The sequence below is a fragment of the Schistocerca serialis genome, chromosome 7, assembly GCF_023864345.2.
Source record: "Schistocerca serialis cubense isolate TAMUIC-IGC-003099 chromosome 7, iqSchSeri2.2, whole genome shotgun sequence".
NCBI classification, from domain to species: domain Eukaryota; kingdom Metazoa; phylum Arthropoda; class Insecta; order Orthoptera; family Acrididae; genus Schistocerca; species Schistocerca serialis.
The window spans coordinates 111955377-111973136 of NC_064644.1; positions in this window are offsets into that span (position 1 = coordinate 111955377).

Consider the following 17760-nt stretch of genomic DNA (forward strand, 5'->3'; position numbering starts at 1 on the left):
AATAAGTCGTAAGAAAAGCGGAAAAGAAGATAATCGAACATTTGAGAATGACGCTGAAAATTATGTAGGCCAATAAAATAAGAAGTGAAGACGTCGCCTACAGAATCGGCGAGGACATAAATACGTGGCTGGAAGTGACTAGAAGAATGACAGGTCAGATGTTAAGATATCAGGGAATGAAGTCCATGGCAGAAGACAGTACCGAAGAGTTCAGAAACTGCACTGGAAGACAGAAATTGGAATATATCCAGCACATAATCGAGGATGATGCATATAAATGCCACTCTTAGTTCAAGTGTTTAGCACAGAGCAGCAATCGTTATGCGCCTCATCAAACCTGTCAGAAGACTGATGTAAAATAAATAAACAAGTAAAGTACTCAGATTATGATGCAGACGCGAAGATTCAGTTTACAGCTTTCCTTTGCGCGTTTACTCCAGACCGCGTGACCTAATTTCTCACACTCCAGGAAATGGACATTGTCCTTCGTAATTCCCGTAGGCCGATAATAGGATCTCTTGGCAGGATATCCACACAAACTTTTTACCTTTCCGGTCGTATCACATCCTAAAATTCGCCAAGAAGCTGCTAGTGAGCAGGGAGATCACAGCTACATCCCATACGGCCATATTCCAACTGAAAAGAGAGTGGAGTGTAAGAATGGTGCCTTCAGATTCACGGTGTCTTTAGACGCAGCGTACGGTGTTGGGGAGAATCAAAACCTCCCACTAATCATTTATTATATTGCCGAAGCTTTAAACTCTGGTTACGAGAACATTGACCTACCTCTGAGACATTAAACAAAAATCGTGAGGAGTTATTAATTCCATTGAGAAACTACTGAAGCAACGGCTACATGAATCAAGAGATAGTGTTCAGAGCTCCAGCTGCCCAGAAAAAAATCTTTTCCACAGCCCGCATTGCTGTGATGGTCCGTCCTACGCAACATGAGATTAAATATTTTTTGTTCACAGATTGACGAACACTTCGAAATATTCGTATATAACTGAGTGTTGCCGTTGATTCAAATTCTGTCTGAATGTTGAGGTCGAAGGCATTCCTTTCTTTACGTTTTTAAAATCATCTCAAGCCAACCAAAAATGGAGTACTCAAAAGTATTCGCAAAACCACTAGACATTAAATACACTAATGAGGAATTATAATGGAGACCTATCTAGAAGTGTGCAGAACTGCATTTCGCCATGTTGACGCAGACGTCATGTCGATGCATGGACTCCAAGAGACATCAAAAGCGTTCAGGATCCATTCTGATACACCACGGTATCTGACCAAAGGATCGAGACACCCATTGGCGGACACTAATATGCGATGTGTCCGCCCTTCGCCTTCATGGCAGCTTGAACTCTGGGGAAGACACTTTTAGTAAGGTATCTGAATGCCCGTGGAAGAATGCCAGTCCGTTATTCCTCAAAAGCCGAAACCAGAATGGTAGCCATAGACACTGCAGTCGTCCCAAAGGTATTCCATTGGGTTCAGGTAGGGAATCTGAGCAGGCCAGTCTATTTCAGGAATATTATTGTTCACAAGCCATTACCTCACAGATTTTGTTTTATGACAGGGTGCACTGTCATGGCGATACAAACCATCATCGTCTTCGAGCTGGTCCTTTAATGAACACACACGATGCTGCAAAATGTGATCATATCCTTCCGCATTTAGCGTTAAGTGCAATAACTGGACCACAGTATAACAACGAACAATACCCTCATTCTGTAGGCTCACCTCCTTCCTTCTTCACTGCTGTCACTGCATAGTGGCACGTAACGTTCTCCAAGCATTCGCCAAACCCGAACACTTCCATTGGATTGCCACTGAGTGTAGAGCGATTCATCAAATCAGGTTGCTCTTTTCTAATAATCCACTGTACAAAGGCATCGTTATTTACACCACAAGTGCCGCTAAACACTGACTACAGAAATGGTTCAAAATGGCTCTGAGCACTATGGGACTTAACATCTGAGGTCATCAGTCCCGTCCGCAGCACGTGGTCGTGCGGTAGTGTTCTCGCTTCCCACGCCTGGGTTTCCGGGTTCGGTTCCCGGCGGGGTCAGGGATTTTCTCTGCCTCGTGATGACTGGGTGTTGTGTGCTGTCCTTTAGGTTACTTAGGTTTAAGTAGTTCTAAGTTCTAGGGGACTGATGACCATAGATGTTAAGTTCCATAGTGCTCAGAGCCATTTGAACCATTTTTTTTCATCAGTCCCCTAGAACTTAGAACTACTTAAACCTAACTAACCTAAGGACATCACAGACATCCATGCCCGAGGCAGGATTCGAACCTGCGACCGTAGCAGTCGCGTGGTTTCCGAATGACGCGCCTAGAACCGCTCGGCCATAGTGGCCGGCTTGACTACAGAAATTTATGGCTTATGACGAGCTGGTCAAACATTGTTCCCCATTTTTATAACCGCCTGGGAACAGTTATTGTGATTTCCTTAGCTTATTTTATACGTTTTTTTACTATCGCTCTCCTGAATGCCCGACTGTCCCCGTCCGTTAGTATTTGAGGTCTGTCGATCTTGATTTAACTGTCGTTGTTCCTTCGCTTTTTCGCTTCACAGTTATATCGTCAGTAGTTAACTCGGGCCTGAAATGTGCCTGATGAATGCGTTACTCAGGAGAAATCCAGTGACTGGTCCGCTTCCGAAGTCACCGAGATCTCCTACGCGACCCATTCTGCTGTAACTCCGTCTCTAGTTACAACACGATTTTCCCCGCCTCCTTTTATGCTGTTGCGTCCATCTCTCCTGACATCTAGTGATCAACTCCGTATCACATAGGAGTGTCCATATACTTTTGATCAGTGTACGTGATCCCTGAACTGCCACATGCAAGTCACGGAGATTGGTCGGAGTAGCGACTTACGCACGCACACCTTAATTAATACAGGTTCCATTGTAGTGAAAATGACGATAGCTGGTGCGCACCAGATCTACGATTTTGTGAACGTGTGCGCCACCAGATGAGGTCTGTGGCCTTGCTGCTGGAGGGTCAGCTTGATTATGTATAGGAAGAACCCAATGATAACACTGCGTTAGTCTCTAGAGCACTACCTTTATCAGTTTAACTGTTGCCTTAAATGTTTTCCCTATCTTCAGACGAGCTTCATTTACGAGGGTGATTCAATAAGTAATGCAACACTTTTTTTTTAATGGAAGCAGATTGGTTTTATCCTGGATTCCAATACGTCACGTTATTTCGCACTCTCTTGGCAACAAAACCCTGTTTCCCACCATACTCTCCGTTCAATGTGACAGCCCTAAGCCACTATACTCCGAGGGCCTGTATGCGCTCATGGTACAACTCTACTGGTCAACGTGAGAGCCAACGTCTTGCTTCATCAATAGCCTCCCCAACACCCACGTGCTGCTTCCTGTGGAGTGCATCCTTCATTGGGCCATACAAATGGAAGTCAGGAGGTGCGAGTTCCGGACTGTAGGTTGGATGAGGAAGAACAGTCCAATGAAGTTCAAACAAATTTCGGGCTTGCAGCTGGTCGTCGTTCAATACTTCGCACGATATTTCAACTGGGCACCTGCCAGTCATCTTCAGGTGAGCCGTCGCAGACTGGCGAAAACGTCCTCTGTTCCGCAATATATAGCGTACTGTAACTATTCTGCGCATGCGTCGAGAACTTGATAGATGAACCACACTGCCCACCGGCAGCGCCCTCGCTGGTGGAATAGCGGAACTCAGTCGCCCTCTGCGTTGCTGTTTGCCACGGCCGTCGACGCTCTCTGTCGTCTTCGATTTGAGCAAATCGTGGAGACGATGGGATTCCATGCACTGTCCAACTGGTAGCCGCTGTCACACGTGAAGATGATGGGATTCCATGCAGTGTCCAGCTTGAGCCGCTGTCACAGCTTGAACAACGACCGGCTGCAAGCCCGAAATTTGTTTGAAAAGTCAATTCGCCGGGAAAATTTTAAAATTCACATCAGTCCAATGAAGTTTTGTGAGCTCATCTAGGGTGCGGAGACTTGTGCAAGGCCTTGCGTTGTCATGGAGAAGGACAAGTTCGTTTGCATTTTTGTAACGGCGAACACGCTGAAGTCGTTTCTACAATTTCCTGAGGTTAGCACAGTACCTTTCACTGTTGATCGTTGCACTGTGAGGGAGGACATCAAATAGAATAACCCCTTCAGAGTCCCAGAAGGTTGTCACCATGACTTTACAGGCTAAGGGTGCGACTTCGAAATGTTTCTTCGAAGGTGAGGCGGCGTGGCGCAAATCTATAGATTACCGCTTTGCGTCCACTTCTAAGTGAAGAACCCATATTTTATCGCCTGTGACGATATTCGACAAAAAATTGTCTCGATCAGCCTCGTAACGCGCAAGCAAATCCGCGCAGATTGCTGTTCATAGTCTTCTGTCAAGCGGCGAGGCACCCAGCGGCCATATATCTTTGACTTCCCCAACTGGTGGACGAGTGAGTCAGCACCACCAACAGAGATGTTCAGTTGAGCAATGAGGTGTTTGATTGCGATCCACACCTCGAATGACAGTGGCTGCACGTTCCAAGATTGCCAGAGTCACGACTCAAAATTGCAAGAGTCACGACTGTGTACGCCGACCGGCAAGTCAGTATAGAAACGGCGATTAGCGATCATGTCATTATAGCAACTATGATTACGGAAGTTAGTAAGTCAAGAACACTAGGGGAGTACTACAGCTAGACAGAGCAGGTAAGGGGTTATTAACTTCTTACTCAGACAGCGAATTGGCATCACCTGCTACCAGTAAGATGTATATAGAGGAATTATGGACGAAGTTTAAGCAGATTGTAAACTGTGGTCTAGAGAGCTATGTGCCTAGTAAATTGGTAAAGGATGGGAAAGACCCACCATGGTTTAATAACGAAATTCGGAAAATGCTGAGGAAGCGGTGGCTGTTGCACTCTAGGTTCAAGAAGGGAACGCACAAACGACGAAAAGTGAAGATTAGTAGAGATTCGTGCGTCTGTGAAAAGATCTGTGCGCCAAGCATACAACAGCTACCACTGTCACACCTTAGCAAAAGATCTGGCAGACAACTCGAGAAAATTCTGGTCGTATATAGAATCGCTAAGCGGGACTAAGGTTTCCATTCAGTCCCTTGGTGACCAGTCTGGTGTGGCAGTTGAAGATAGCGAAATGAAAGCCGAAGTTTTAAAGTTCACATTCAAGAAATCGTTCACGCAGGAGAACCGCACAAACGTACCGTCATTTGATCATCTGACAGACTCCCGTATGGATGACGAAGAAATAAGCATACCTGGCATAGAGAAGCGACTCTAAAGAATTGAAAACAAATAAATCACAAGGTCCGGATTGAAACCCAGTTCGATTTTACAAAGAGTACTCTTCGTCATTCGTCCATTGTTTAGCTTGCATTTATCGTGGATCTCTCACCCATCACAAAGTCCAAACCGACTGGAAAAAAGCACAGGTGTCTCCAGTATATAAGAGCGGTAAAATAACGGACCCGCAAAATTACAGACCAATATCCCTGATTTCTGATTGCTGTAGAATCCTTGAACAGATTCTCTGTTAGAATATAACAAACTTCCTTGAGGCTAAGAAGCTTGTGTCCACGAATCAGCATGGTTTTAGAAAGCATCACTCGTGCGAAACTCAGTTCGCCCCTTTTTCTCACATAATATACTGAAGACTATGGATGATGGGCAACAAGCAGATTCCATATTTCTAGATTTCTGGAAAGCATTTGACACGGTGCCCCATTGTAGGCTGTACGAGCATATGGAATAAGTTCACAGATATGTGCGTGGCTCGAAGACTTCTTAAGTAACAGAACCCACTATGTTCTCCTTGACGGTGAGTGTTCGTCAGGAACGAGGGTATCGTCAGGAGTGCCACTGTTGTTCTCTGTATACGTAAATGATTTGGTGGACAGGGTGGGCAGTAAACGGCGATTGCTTGCTGATGATGTGGTGTACGGTAAGGTGTCGAAGTTGAGCGACTGTAGGAGAATACAAGACGACTCGGACAAAAAAATGGCTCTGAGCACTATAGGACTTAACATCTGAGGTCATCAGTCCCCTAGAACTTAGAACTACTTAAACCTAACTAACCTAAGGACATCACACTCATCCATGCCCGAGGCAGGATTTGAACCTGCGACCGTAGCTGTCGCGCGGTTTCAGACTGTAGCGCCTAGAACCGCTCGGCCACTCCAGCCGGCTGTCACGTAATGACGACGAAGTTAAGATACGGGAAATTAGGGCTTATACGGAGGCGTGGAGACAGTAGTTTTTCCTTCGCTCCTTTTCCGAGTGGAACAGGAAAGGAAACGACTAATAATGGTACAGGGTACCCTCCGCCAAAAACCGTATTGTGGCTTGCGGAATATCGCTGTAGATGTAGTCGTAGATACCATTGGTAAGTTATCTACGTATGCAAACGCGCTTAAGGCAATAACAGACTCATAACAGGTATGCGGCAACCGTTCCCACTTTGTTTCCGTGAATTAGACAAATGCTAACTTAGACATAATCATCATTGTCGCCATCTGCAATTTGATAACCACTGCTGTAATCAGACCTGCTCCTGATGCTTCCATGTATAAAGGTCTTCGGCCACATACCTGCATATTGCTCCTCCATGTTTCTTATCTCTTGGAATGCAGCTAGGCTATCCCTTGTTCCTTCCTCGGACCAAAAATTCGCTCGGCAACAAGCCCTCACTCCCCCCATATTTATTTAATTCTCATTCCAGTCATAATCACGAATTTCATGCCAGTACGGTCTCAGAGACCTCCTTTGTTTTTCTGTCTCTCCTAGTGACTTCCAGCATACAATGATGAGTGACAGCATTACGTGGTCCATGCCCATCGCGGGAGTGAACGTCGCGTGGTCGCGTTGCTGGCACGTGACACATTAATGGAGATGAACGTAAAATTACTCTAAAATGTTTAATATTTTTTGCAGCCAAATAATTCTGTAGCATGACTACAAATTTCAGGGTTTAATTCGTGCTACAAATGATGTAAAAGCCACCTTGTTTTAACCAGTTCGCTGTGTCATAGCTCCTTTTTCTACACGACTCTGTCCTTTCGACTTCTGAAATTTTCCTGGCGTATTTCTTCTTCCAGTAATTTTCGGGTTTGCAGCCGGATCCCATCAAAATTCTGCCACGATATTTCGGCCCACAGACGTCCGGCCATCCTCAGGTGAGTAGATGGAGTACTGAAGAGACCTGGTGCAGTCATGGCATTTACAGCATGCGCTGTAAGCCGCCAGTACGATCCGCATGCGTGGAATTCGCTATAAACGCCCTTACTGCATCAGGTGTCTTCAGTACTGGAAGGACTGTGTCCTTGCCTGCGATATTTTATTGCTTACTGACATCAGGAAAGACAGCTATAGACTATAGATGGCTGTGGGACCATTTACTATGCGATTAGTTAGGATTTAATAAAGAAACTCACACATCGTGGAGCGCAAAACCAAAACGACAACTGTAATAACTTCACTTAGAAGAGACGCCAAAAGACAACATTCGCTCACCTACAGTTTGTTTGGTGTTAATGATGGTTGCACTGGAAGAGGCAGTACCCTTAGTTGACTAGAATTTGATGCAGCTTGCTTCAGTGAAAACCTAGTGAGAAAGGTTAGTGGAGTGCTGTTCTGAATTTTTAGTGAGGGATATAGCCAGAAGGACATGACAGAAGGATCAGATTAGAAGAAAAGAACAAGATGAAGACCAAAAAGACCAAACATATGTCTATGGCCAACGTTAAGGCACTTTTTTCGCACATACATCCTAGTAAAATCTTTTCTGCGATTTCCGCAATTTTCGTTTGTGCGAGTGTAAGAAACATTTTTTGCTGAATCACTTCAGATAAATAGGTGAATTTTTCCACAGATCTTGTACGTACTATAACACAACTTCCTGTGGTACAAATTTCCTCAAAGTGCATTGCTGCCAAATTTATTTAAATTTTTATGAAACAAAAATTGCTGTGTATAGTACATCTAAATTTTAAAAAGATGCTGTGAGCATTCTAAGCCTAATATTAAAAAACTGGTACACAGATTTGTGTATCTAATTACTAGGAATAACCTACCACATTTTGAAAGTGATAAGTAACCTCTGAGAAAAAGTTCCTCATCTGATAGTGTGTGTTCTAAAAGTATCCTGAAATGTCCTGATCAAATTATTTGACAAGACATAAGGAAAAGATCCAGATCATAGCCAGTCACATAATGACGATATGTGCAAAATTTGGTTCAGCTACCTCTCAAACAGTAAAAGTTACGTTAGTTTATACGTACACACATACTTCCTCATACGTCGCCCCTTAAGAAAAGTATATAAGCGGAACAGAGACGAATGGGCAGTCATTCTAGCGATGGTATGGGCCGTAGATGAGGAAATCCACTGATATAAGCGATTTTGACAAAGGACAGATTAGATAAGTGACGTATATGCAGTTATTCGGTTGCATAAAATTTTTTGCAATAAGCCTTGACCAGGTTTCAATATCACTAATGATATCCTCTTCAGAAGGAATGAAGCGACCTGTAATGTTTTAAACATATTGCAAAATAAATATCTAAAATAACCAATGCATTACAACTGCGAAATGAAGTGCATGAAATAAAAAAAAGTCGTTACGTAATTTACATTACCCTAAAATTATAAGCATACATTACGAGCAGAAATGCACAAGGCAAATAGCAGAAATCACAGATTAAGTCTTCTACGAAAAACAGCTTATTACAAAAACAAACGTTGAACTAAACTTGTCCAACTAGTTACGATGCCCTGTAAAAGTAATGTACAGCGTGCCACCTGCTGGGCGTCAGTATCAGATAAATGCTCAATCATATGAAATACGTAACTGAAACAGTAATATATTAGTAAAATATAATTTGAAAGTTTTACATAGAAGAGATTGCACATAGTGTACAAGCAAGGACATTGCAAAAGAAGATTACTTGGCGTCGTAAGTGATTGCCACACGTTTAGTTAAACGTTTGTTCTTATACGAGACGCGTTCAATACGCCTTTTTTCCTCGGACAGTTTCGGTTGAAAAAATGTGGAAGTTATTGTGGGACATCATGGAATACTTCCTCTTCAGCCCCTTTAGTTACATGAAATTCCGATACGCGGCGACGCTATACGTACTCTTCAAAATGGCATCTGTAACGAAGATGCGTTCCAAGCACAGAGTTGTCACTGACTTTCTTTTGGTGTAAAACTAGGCATCGCAGACACCCACAGGCACTTGTAGAATGTCTACCGAGACGTGACAGAGGACAAAAGCACGTCTGAGTTGTTGGGTGAGCCGTCTGTCATCATCGCAACAAGATCGAGCGAACATGTCCGAACCTCCGCGTGACAACTGTACTGTTTTTCCTGGGTGGACTTGGGTTTAAAAAAATTGTAAACTAAATATTACGATAAATTTTATAAATAATAGACAAGTACGCCAAAGAAGAAGAGATAGAACTACAATGGACTCTTGTGCTTCTATGCATGAACTATCTTCCTTTTGTCATTCGCTTATCTTATCTGCTTGTGTAAAGATCATCTTACTGTACCAGCTGATAATGTAAGTTGTACTTAAAACCCGAAAAATATAATGGTTATTTTGTCAAAAGAATTTTGTGTATGTGGTCAATCTATTGTTAGTCTGATAACTAGATTGCCTTAAGTAGATATGGGCCTTAACAAAGAATTTTCATTGTTAGGCACCATCTTAGAAAAATCTTTAACATTTTTCTTCTAGCTCAACTACGAGACGTGCCGTCGGTTAGGACAATTAACTTTATTTCAGATCCCACGAGACCGGAGGCAGCAACTAAGAATTTAACAATTTTATTTACAGGTTTTCGTTATATAACGAGATAACATCCCAGGCAGAAAAGGTCTGGTCAGAGGATTCCAGTTCCATTATAGGATTTCATTTGTAGATACTACTCTTGTTATCTTATATTGGGGAATCGAGACGAAACCACGATTAAGTTACATGTTACAGTAGTGTTCATCGAACAGACGGCAAATATTTTCTGCTGCAATAAGCACACGACTTCTCACAAACCTAGAATAATATCTCTGGTGTTGGGAAATAAGAAAAGGACAATTAATTATCGACGATTACGTATCTACCCTGAGAAATGAGCTAGTTTACTGAGTGCTTATACACGTCGGGCAAAATTAAACAACATATTACACTGTTAATAATATTCCTACATTAGCTATTTCTCTTTTATGCTGAGCCATTGCATTGATGTGTGTTTCTTTTTTGTATAAGTTACGGCTCTTATTTTATTTTATTAAATTACACTAATAGTCACAATACAAATAATTTTTTTAAAATTTTATTACATTACACAACTTGCCGTACACAGCTGTGAAATTGAAGAATTCAAAGTCTCTATAACAACGCAAGGCCTTACACAAGTTTGCGAACCGCCAGAAGAACTCACAAAACAATTTTGACTGTTCTTCCCCACCCATCTTACTGCTCGCATCTCGCACCTTCCGACCTCCTTCGGTTTGGCCCAATGAAGGATACACTACGCGGGAAGAAGTACTTGGATGATTGGGAGGATACTAATGCAGCAAGACGTTGGCTCCATGAGGGCATATGGGCTTTCACGGTCTGGTAGCGTAGGGCCGTCGCGTTGAAGGGAAATTATGTTGACAAACAGGGTTTTATAGCCAAAAGAGTGGGGAAAAGTATGGTGTATTGGAGTCCTGAATACAACCAACCGGTTTTCAGAAAAAAAGAATATTTTGCTCCATGTAATAAGCTGTTCCTGTTGATTAATTCTTACTGTTCTTCATGGGGAACTTGATGAATGGTTTCTGCTACTTTACGTGAGCATTTTATCTCACTACACAAATATACGCTTATAATTTTAACGTACGGTAAGTTACGTAAGTAGCTTTTTCATTCCATGTACTTCAATTCGCTGTTAAAATGTATTGGTTTAGATGTTTATTTTGTAATATGTTTAAAACATTATAGGTGACATCACTATATATGAAGAATATGTCCTTATTGGTAAAGAAAATTGGTCAAGGTTTTTTACAACAAACTTTATGCAATCGGGTGGCCTGTATACATGATTCATTGAAAGCTTATTTACGGTTGCTGCCATCAGTCGTGTTTAAAATTGAAAGGACAGTTTGTTATGTTGCGGCTCAGAATGATCATCAAGTGGCGATGTTGGTCGTCTGTTAACGTGCTACTGTCATGAGCATCTATAGAAGAATACAGCGAGGGACATGCAATTGGTCTCTTGAGTTACATCCATCCATCTTATTTTTTCGCCTCATTAACCACTTAATACATAGCGGTCTATATATGAGCCAAACGGGAAAACCACTGTGTACTTTCTGTAATAATTTTTGTCTTTACTGTAAAGACTACATTTTCTGGCTTTTGGGTTACTGGACCATATTGTCAATCAATGTTTTTAAAAAAAGTTCTTATTTTCCAAAATATGAGAAAATAAACTGGTTTGGCACCTTTCTGGCGCAACATGCATTTAAGGTGCAATGTCTAGCAGTTCACTGTATTTTCACTACTGCTTGACTGCACTACATGATTACAACATACTCCTGCTGTCCAATGGCAAGCGGTATGTGTCAACACTCCTTTACTGATGCAGTGCGAAACATTTTGGAACAGTTGCTATCCGCGTGCACACACAAATGAATTTCACTCTTCACGCACTGGACAAGTTTCAATCGCTGTCGATCTATTTACATAGTTAAATGTCCAACATTGTGAGGAAGGACAGAAACTGTTTCAAAATGTTCCATACTGTATGAGTGGAGAAGAGTGAGTGTAGAGTGAGTGTCACTGGACAGCCGGAGCAGTTATGCAGTATTGTAAAGTAGTATTAAAAAACACTGAACTACTCGACATTGCACCTTATGCACATGGCAAACTATTTTTTCTTATAGTTTGCAAAATACATTTTTTTTTCAAAATTGCCTGTGAGTGTGGTCTATAAACCTCAAAACCCAATAGCTATATGTTTTCACTAAAAGAAAAAATTCGTGCAGAAAGGTTTATTAAATGTCTCGGCACCTGAAACCTCCTGACAGATTATTACTTTGTGCATGAGAGATGTCTAACCTAGAATCTATTCCTCTTAACGTCACAGCACGTCAATTGGGATTTAATTATTTTACTTGCAATTAATATTGAAGGCAATTTCGGGTTGTGAGCTATTTTTATATTAAAATGAAAAGCAATGGCGACAACTTCGAAAGAAACTGGGCCTCTTTCAGTAAATCACTGACTTAATTCTGAACTCTTACGGAAGTTAATGTAATTTCTTGTGAAAGTAGCAATGGCCCACAGTTTTGGCTTTGAGGGCAAATCTTTTGGTAGAATTTTTACTGCCCGTGAATTTAAATATGCTTGCTTGCGGAAATTAGTACTAAACTGATTATCAGACTTCGTAATATTTAACTGATTGCAAGTTCTATTGTATTTCACGAACAAAAAACTACGGCTCATAAAACGGCGCACGCAAATTAAAAGAAATGCTTCTGTATTTTAGAAAACACAAAATTATGAATCTGTAAAGGAAAGACAGGTTTGTAAATGAAAAATGGTTAAACTTTAGCAGTATACTTTAAGGAAATAAAAGTCAGCTTACACTATTCCACACAGCAAACATTTGATGCCTAATATACACACCAAAAAAAGTTTTGCGTCACTTCGTTTCCGAGAGAACCTGAACCTGTATAGAAAATTGGAATGGAGATCAACATAAACATCATTTTCGCCCTTTTTATTGCTCATGAAAACCACATATTGCATGTTGTACTACCATACAGCGAGACCTTCAGAGGTGGTGGTCCAGATTGCTGTACACACTGGTACCTCTAATACCCAGTAACACCTCCTCTTGCATTGATGCATACCTGTATTCGTCGTGGCACACTATAAACAAGTTCAAGGCACTGTTGGTCCAGATTGTCCCACTCCTCAACGGCGATTCGGCGTAGATCCCTCAGTGTGGTTGGTGGGTCACGTCGTCCGTAAACAGCCCTTTTCAAGCTATCCCAGGCATGTTCGGTAGGATTCATGCTGGTCACTCTAGTCGAGCGATGTCGTTATCCTGAGGAAGTCATTGACAAGATGCGCACGATGGGGGCGCGAATTGTCCTCCATGAAGACGAAGGCCTCGCTAGTATGCTGCCGATATGGTTGCATTGTCGGTCGGAGGATGGCATTTACGTTTCGCACACCCGTTACGGCGCCTTCCATCACCACCCCAAAACATCAGGGAACCTCCACCTTGCTGCACTCGCTGGACAGTTTGTCTAAGGCGTTCAGCCTAACCGGGTTGCCTGGTTGTCTGGTTGAAAGCATATGCGACACTCATCGGTAAAGAGAACATGGTGCCAATCCTGAGTGGTCCATTCAGCATGTTATTGGGCCCATCTGTGCCACGCTGCATGGTGTCGTGGTTGCAATGATGGACCTCGCCATAGACGTCGGGAGTGAATTTGCGCATCATGTAGTCTATTGGGACAGTTTAAGTCGTAACACGACGTCCTGTGGCTGCACGAAAAGCATTATTCAACATGGTGGCTTTGCTGTAAGTGTTCCTCCGAGCCATAATCCGCATGTAGCTGTCATCCACTGCAGTAGCAGCCCTTGGGCAGCCTGAGCGAGGCATGTCATAGACAGTTCCTGTCTCTCTGTATCTCCTCCATGTCCCAACAACATCGCTTTGGTTCACTCCGAGAGGCCTGGACAGTTACTTTGTTGAGAGCCCTTCCGGCACAAAGTAACAATGCGGACGCGATCGAACCATGGTATCGACCGTCTAGGCATTGTTGAACTACAGACAACACGTGTACCTCCTTCCTGTTGGAATGACTGGAACTGATCGGCTGTCGGATCCCCTCTGTCTAATAGGCGCTGCTCATGAATCGTAGTTTACATCTTTGGGCGGGTTTAGTGACATCTATGAACAGTCAAAGGGACTGTGTCTGTGATACTGCATTCACAGTCAACGTCTATCTTTAGGAACTGGGGTGATGCAAAACTTTTTTTGATGTGTGTATTTAAAACAAAAGGTCCTCTGCATGAAACGCACGATATTCAAATGCAGGCGCTTGATATTCTGATTTCTAATAATAGTTACAGCTCCAAATAATTAAGTAACAGTGCAAGAAAGGTCTCCTATGACGTTTTATCTAATCCGCAGAATTAATGGCGTAACATGAATCGAGCTAACCAAGCACAAAGGCAAGAAACTAAAGAGAAAAAAGAAAAGAGCAAAAGAGCAGAGCAGAGGAGAGCAGTGCCCTTGTTTCACTGCTGCTTATACTAATTACACATTATGACCTTGGTGTGATTGTCTACTATATGTATTATCCAGACGTGTCTGTCATAGTTACATTACTTTGGGAAAATTTTGTATGTTATAGGCATATGAACACCAAACAGTTGATGCTACCTGCCTGCACAGTCCGTGACGAATATTACATACACTGGAGCGCCAAAGAAACTGGTATATGCATGCTTATTGAAATTCAGAGATATGTAAACAGGCAGAGTAAGGCTCTGCGGTCGTCAGCGCCTATATAAGACAAGTGTATGGCGCAGTTGTTAGACTGGTTACTGCTGCTACAATGGCAAATTATCTAGATTTAAGTGAGTTTGAACGCGGTATTGTAGTAGGCGCACGAGGAACACTCCTCTTGAGTTTAAACACTACCGCAGGCCACCAAACTCCCTAGATATGAACATATTTGAGCATATCTGAGATGCTTTGTAACGTGCTGTTCAGAAGAGATCTCCACCCCCTCGTACTCTTACGGATTTATGGGCAGCCCTGCAGGATTCGTAATTTGAATTCCCTCCAGCATTACTTCAGACATTAGTCGAGTCCATGCCACGTCGTGTTGTCACACGTCTGCGTGCTCGCGGGGGCTCTTCACCATATTATGGAGGTGTACCACTTTCTTTGGCTCTTCAGTGTAGTTTATGATACTTGCTTGTTACTAGCAGAGCAATGAGATTTAGTCGCTTGTCAACACAAGCAGTGAGTCAGTTGCCAACTTTATCTTCTTTCAGTTGGAACAAAAAACACTGGCGGTGAAACTAAGAATTACGACTTATTGTACATTCTAACCAAACGTAACCAAGAGGGTATTTGAACATTTCATGTAACGAAATGTTTAATGTTATACTGGTACGTTCCGTTTCTGTGTGTTTTCTATGATAAATGCGATTATGAAGAGAAGCAGAAAATGAGCACTAACGCGGAAATAAAGCGTTTCTAGAACACCCACCGCCACATAACGTATTTTCTTCCTCTATGTGTGAAAAATGTTTCTCGAAAGTTTGACCGTACCTTTTTGTTACATCCAGTATAGAGTGTTAAAAGCAATTATTCCATATTTTAAGAGAAGGTAGTACTGACCAAAACAAGACAAAAGTGTGCAATGAACATGGGCTCTGACTGAGATATCTTAAGAATTATGAGCACTTGTTAAGTAGAAGAGATGAGTTTTTCAGAAACGAAGATGAAGAACTGCTCATAGCTCTTAAGGTACGCATTTTAGAGTTCATGTTTACTGCACACTTTCGTCTTGTTTCAGTCCATACTATTCGACGCGCAGGCCGCCTAAGAGGCGTCAAATCGAAAGATTTGCACCAGGCGAACGGTCTACCCGACGGGAGGCCCTAGTCACACGACGTTTTTTTTTTATTTAGTCCACACTATCACCTCCGAAAATACAGAACGCAAGGAGCTTGCAGTAGCTCATATTTCTCAAGATAAACGTTTTAGAGCGCGTGTTTTCTTGACATTTTTGTCTTTCCTCTAAAAATACGGAGTACCTTTTTTTAACACCCGGTACATGTAAATTGAAAGTCCCTCTTCGACAAACTAAGTGACATTCTCAGTCCACAGCGCACTAGGAGTAGATACTCACTTCAGTCCAGTATCCCAGCACCCAAACTCTTACGTCACCAGCTACCCCCACGCCTGCCCTCCCCCCTCCCCTCCCCCCCCCCCCCCCCCCAGATTAAGATTCTCTTTTATGTCTATCTACATTCCCGCCGAAGGTGGATTCACTCTTTGTTAACAGTGGCACGAACGTTAAGAGCAGCAGTAAACTTCTCCTCCAGGATATAATAAGCCGTATTTGAAACTGAACAAATTCTACTATGTTAGTCTGTGCTTGTCATAACATTACCGCCGTGTATAGCGCAATAAAGATAATTACTGGGGGAAGCATAAATTTACGTATAAAGTAAGTTTACGGGACAGTCTAATGGCGGTGACGCATTTCACATCGTTCTATTCTTACTCAGTTTGTCCATATAAAAGTCCAACTCTCGAAGTTATGATATACCTAAACAAAGAAGCCGTTACGTTGCGCATACGTTATGACATTTCTAAGAAGAGATGTTGTGCTTTCCACCAGGTACGTATTACCGTTGAATAGTATCCGGAGTTTTAAAAATGGAACTATTATCCTTACAGGAAATGTTGCATTGTCACATCCTTTCCCAGTAAATTATTGTGACTTCAGTCAAGCAGCACCGCCCATACACATCTAGTGTAGCTGGAACGAGCTAGTACTCATCACCCTGTTGGTCGCACCTGGATCATATCTGCTAACCAAATAGCCGAGTATTTACTCAGCGTGTTCCGAAATCAAAAAGATACAGCAGGAACAAAGTACATGAAATGTTGTGTTGTTAATCGATACCCTGCAACGAGAACGAATCTCAGCAATTCAGGGTAAACAGTTTTCACTCCGCACTCTAAAAACATATGCATGTTAACTGATAACATCCATAGTCCGTGTATTCATTGATTAAAGATACACTCATCTCCTTTACAAACACGCAGTGATGGTTTCTGAAAATCACTATATTTTGATGTTCTTTTATTATGAGGACTTGACCGTAATAATTTGTTTCCTGGTTTTTTAATAGTCTTACGCGAACAATTTACCAAATAACCCACTACTTATCATGGTTACCAAGTTTATTTCGAAAGTTTCATTAGTATACTTTCCCTATGACACGTATGGCGTTCTTCTGATATCTCTTTTTTACAAACTCACCAGAAAAGTAATAAAGCACGCCAGGACTGTTTTTGAAAACATAACTATGCATTGCATCCAAAAGAAACGCTAAAAATTTGCTAAGTGAAACTGCAGTGTTACAAATCGAACAATTGTAAATCAGAAAAGTCTATACATTGTCACCAGTTCTATTACAGCTCATTAAATTTAAATTTCAGCGAGGTGTTATTAATTGAAATAGGATATGAAATTTGTGTAAATAAAGCAGTTGAAACGCATTTGTAAACATTGAGTTTTATGTTAATAGTATCTTCCGTCGGTTCTTGGTAGAACAACATTATAATAAATGAAAAGCAACAGTTTGCTTTTGTTCTACAATATTACTTTTATTGTCTTAACCGGTTTTCGGCTTACAAGGCCATCTTCAGACATTTACTGAGTATTATCACCCCAGTAAACTGGTGCTTTTCATTTATTATTGAGTTTTAATTGGTTGGTTGGTTGTTTGGGGAAGGAGACCAGACATCGTGGTCATCGGTCTCATCAGATTAGGGAAGGATGGGGAAGGAAGTCGGCCGTGCCCTTTCAGAGGAACCATCCCAGCATTTGCCTGGAGTGATTTCCCTAAATCACGGAAAACCTAAATCAGGATGGCCGGACGCGGGATGGAACCGTCGTCCTCCCGAATGCGAGTCCAGTGTCTAACCACTGC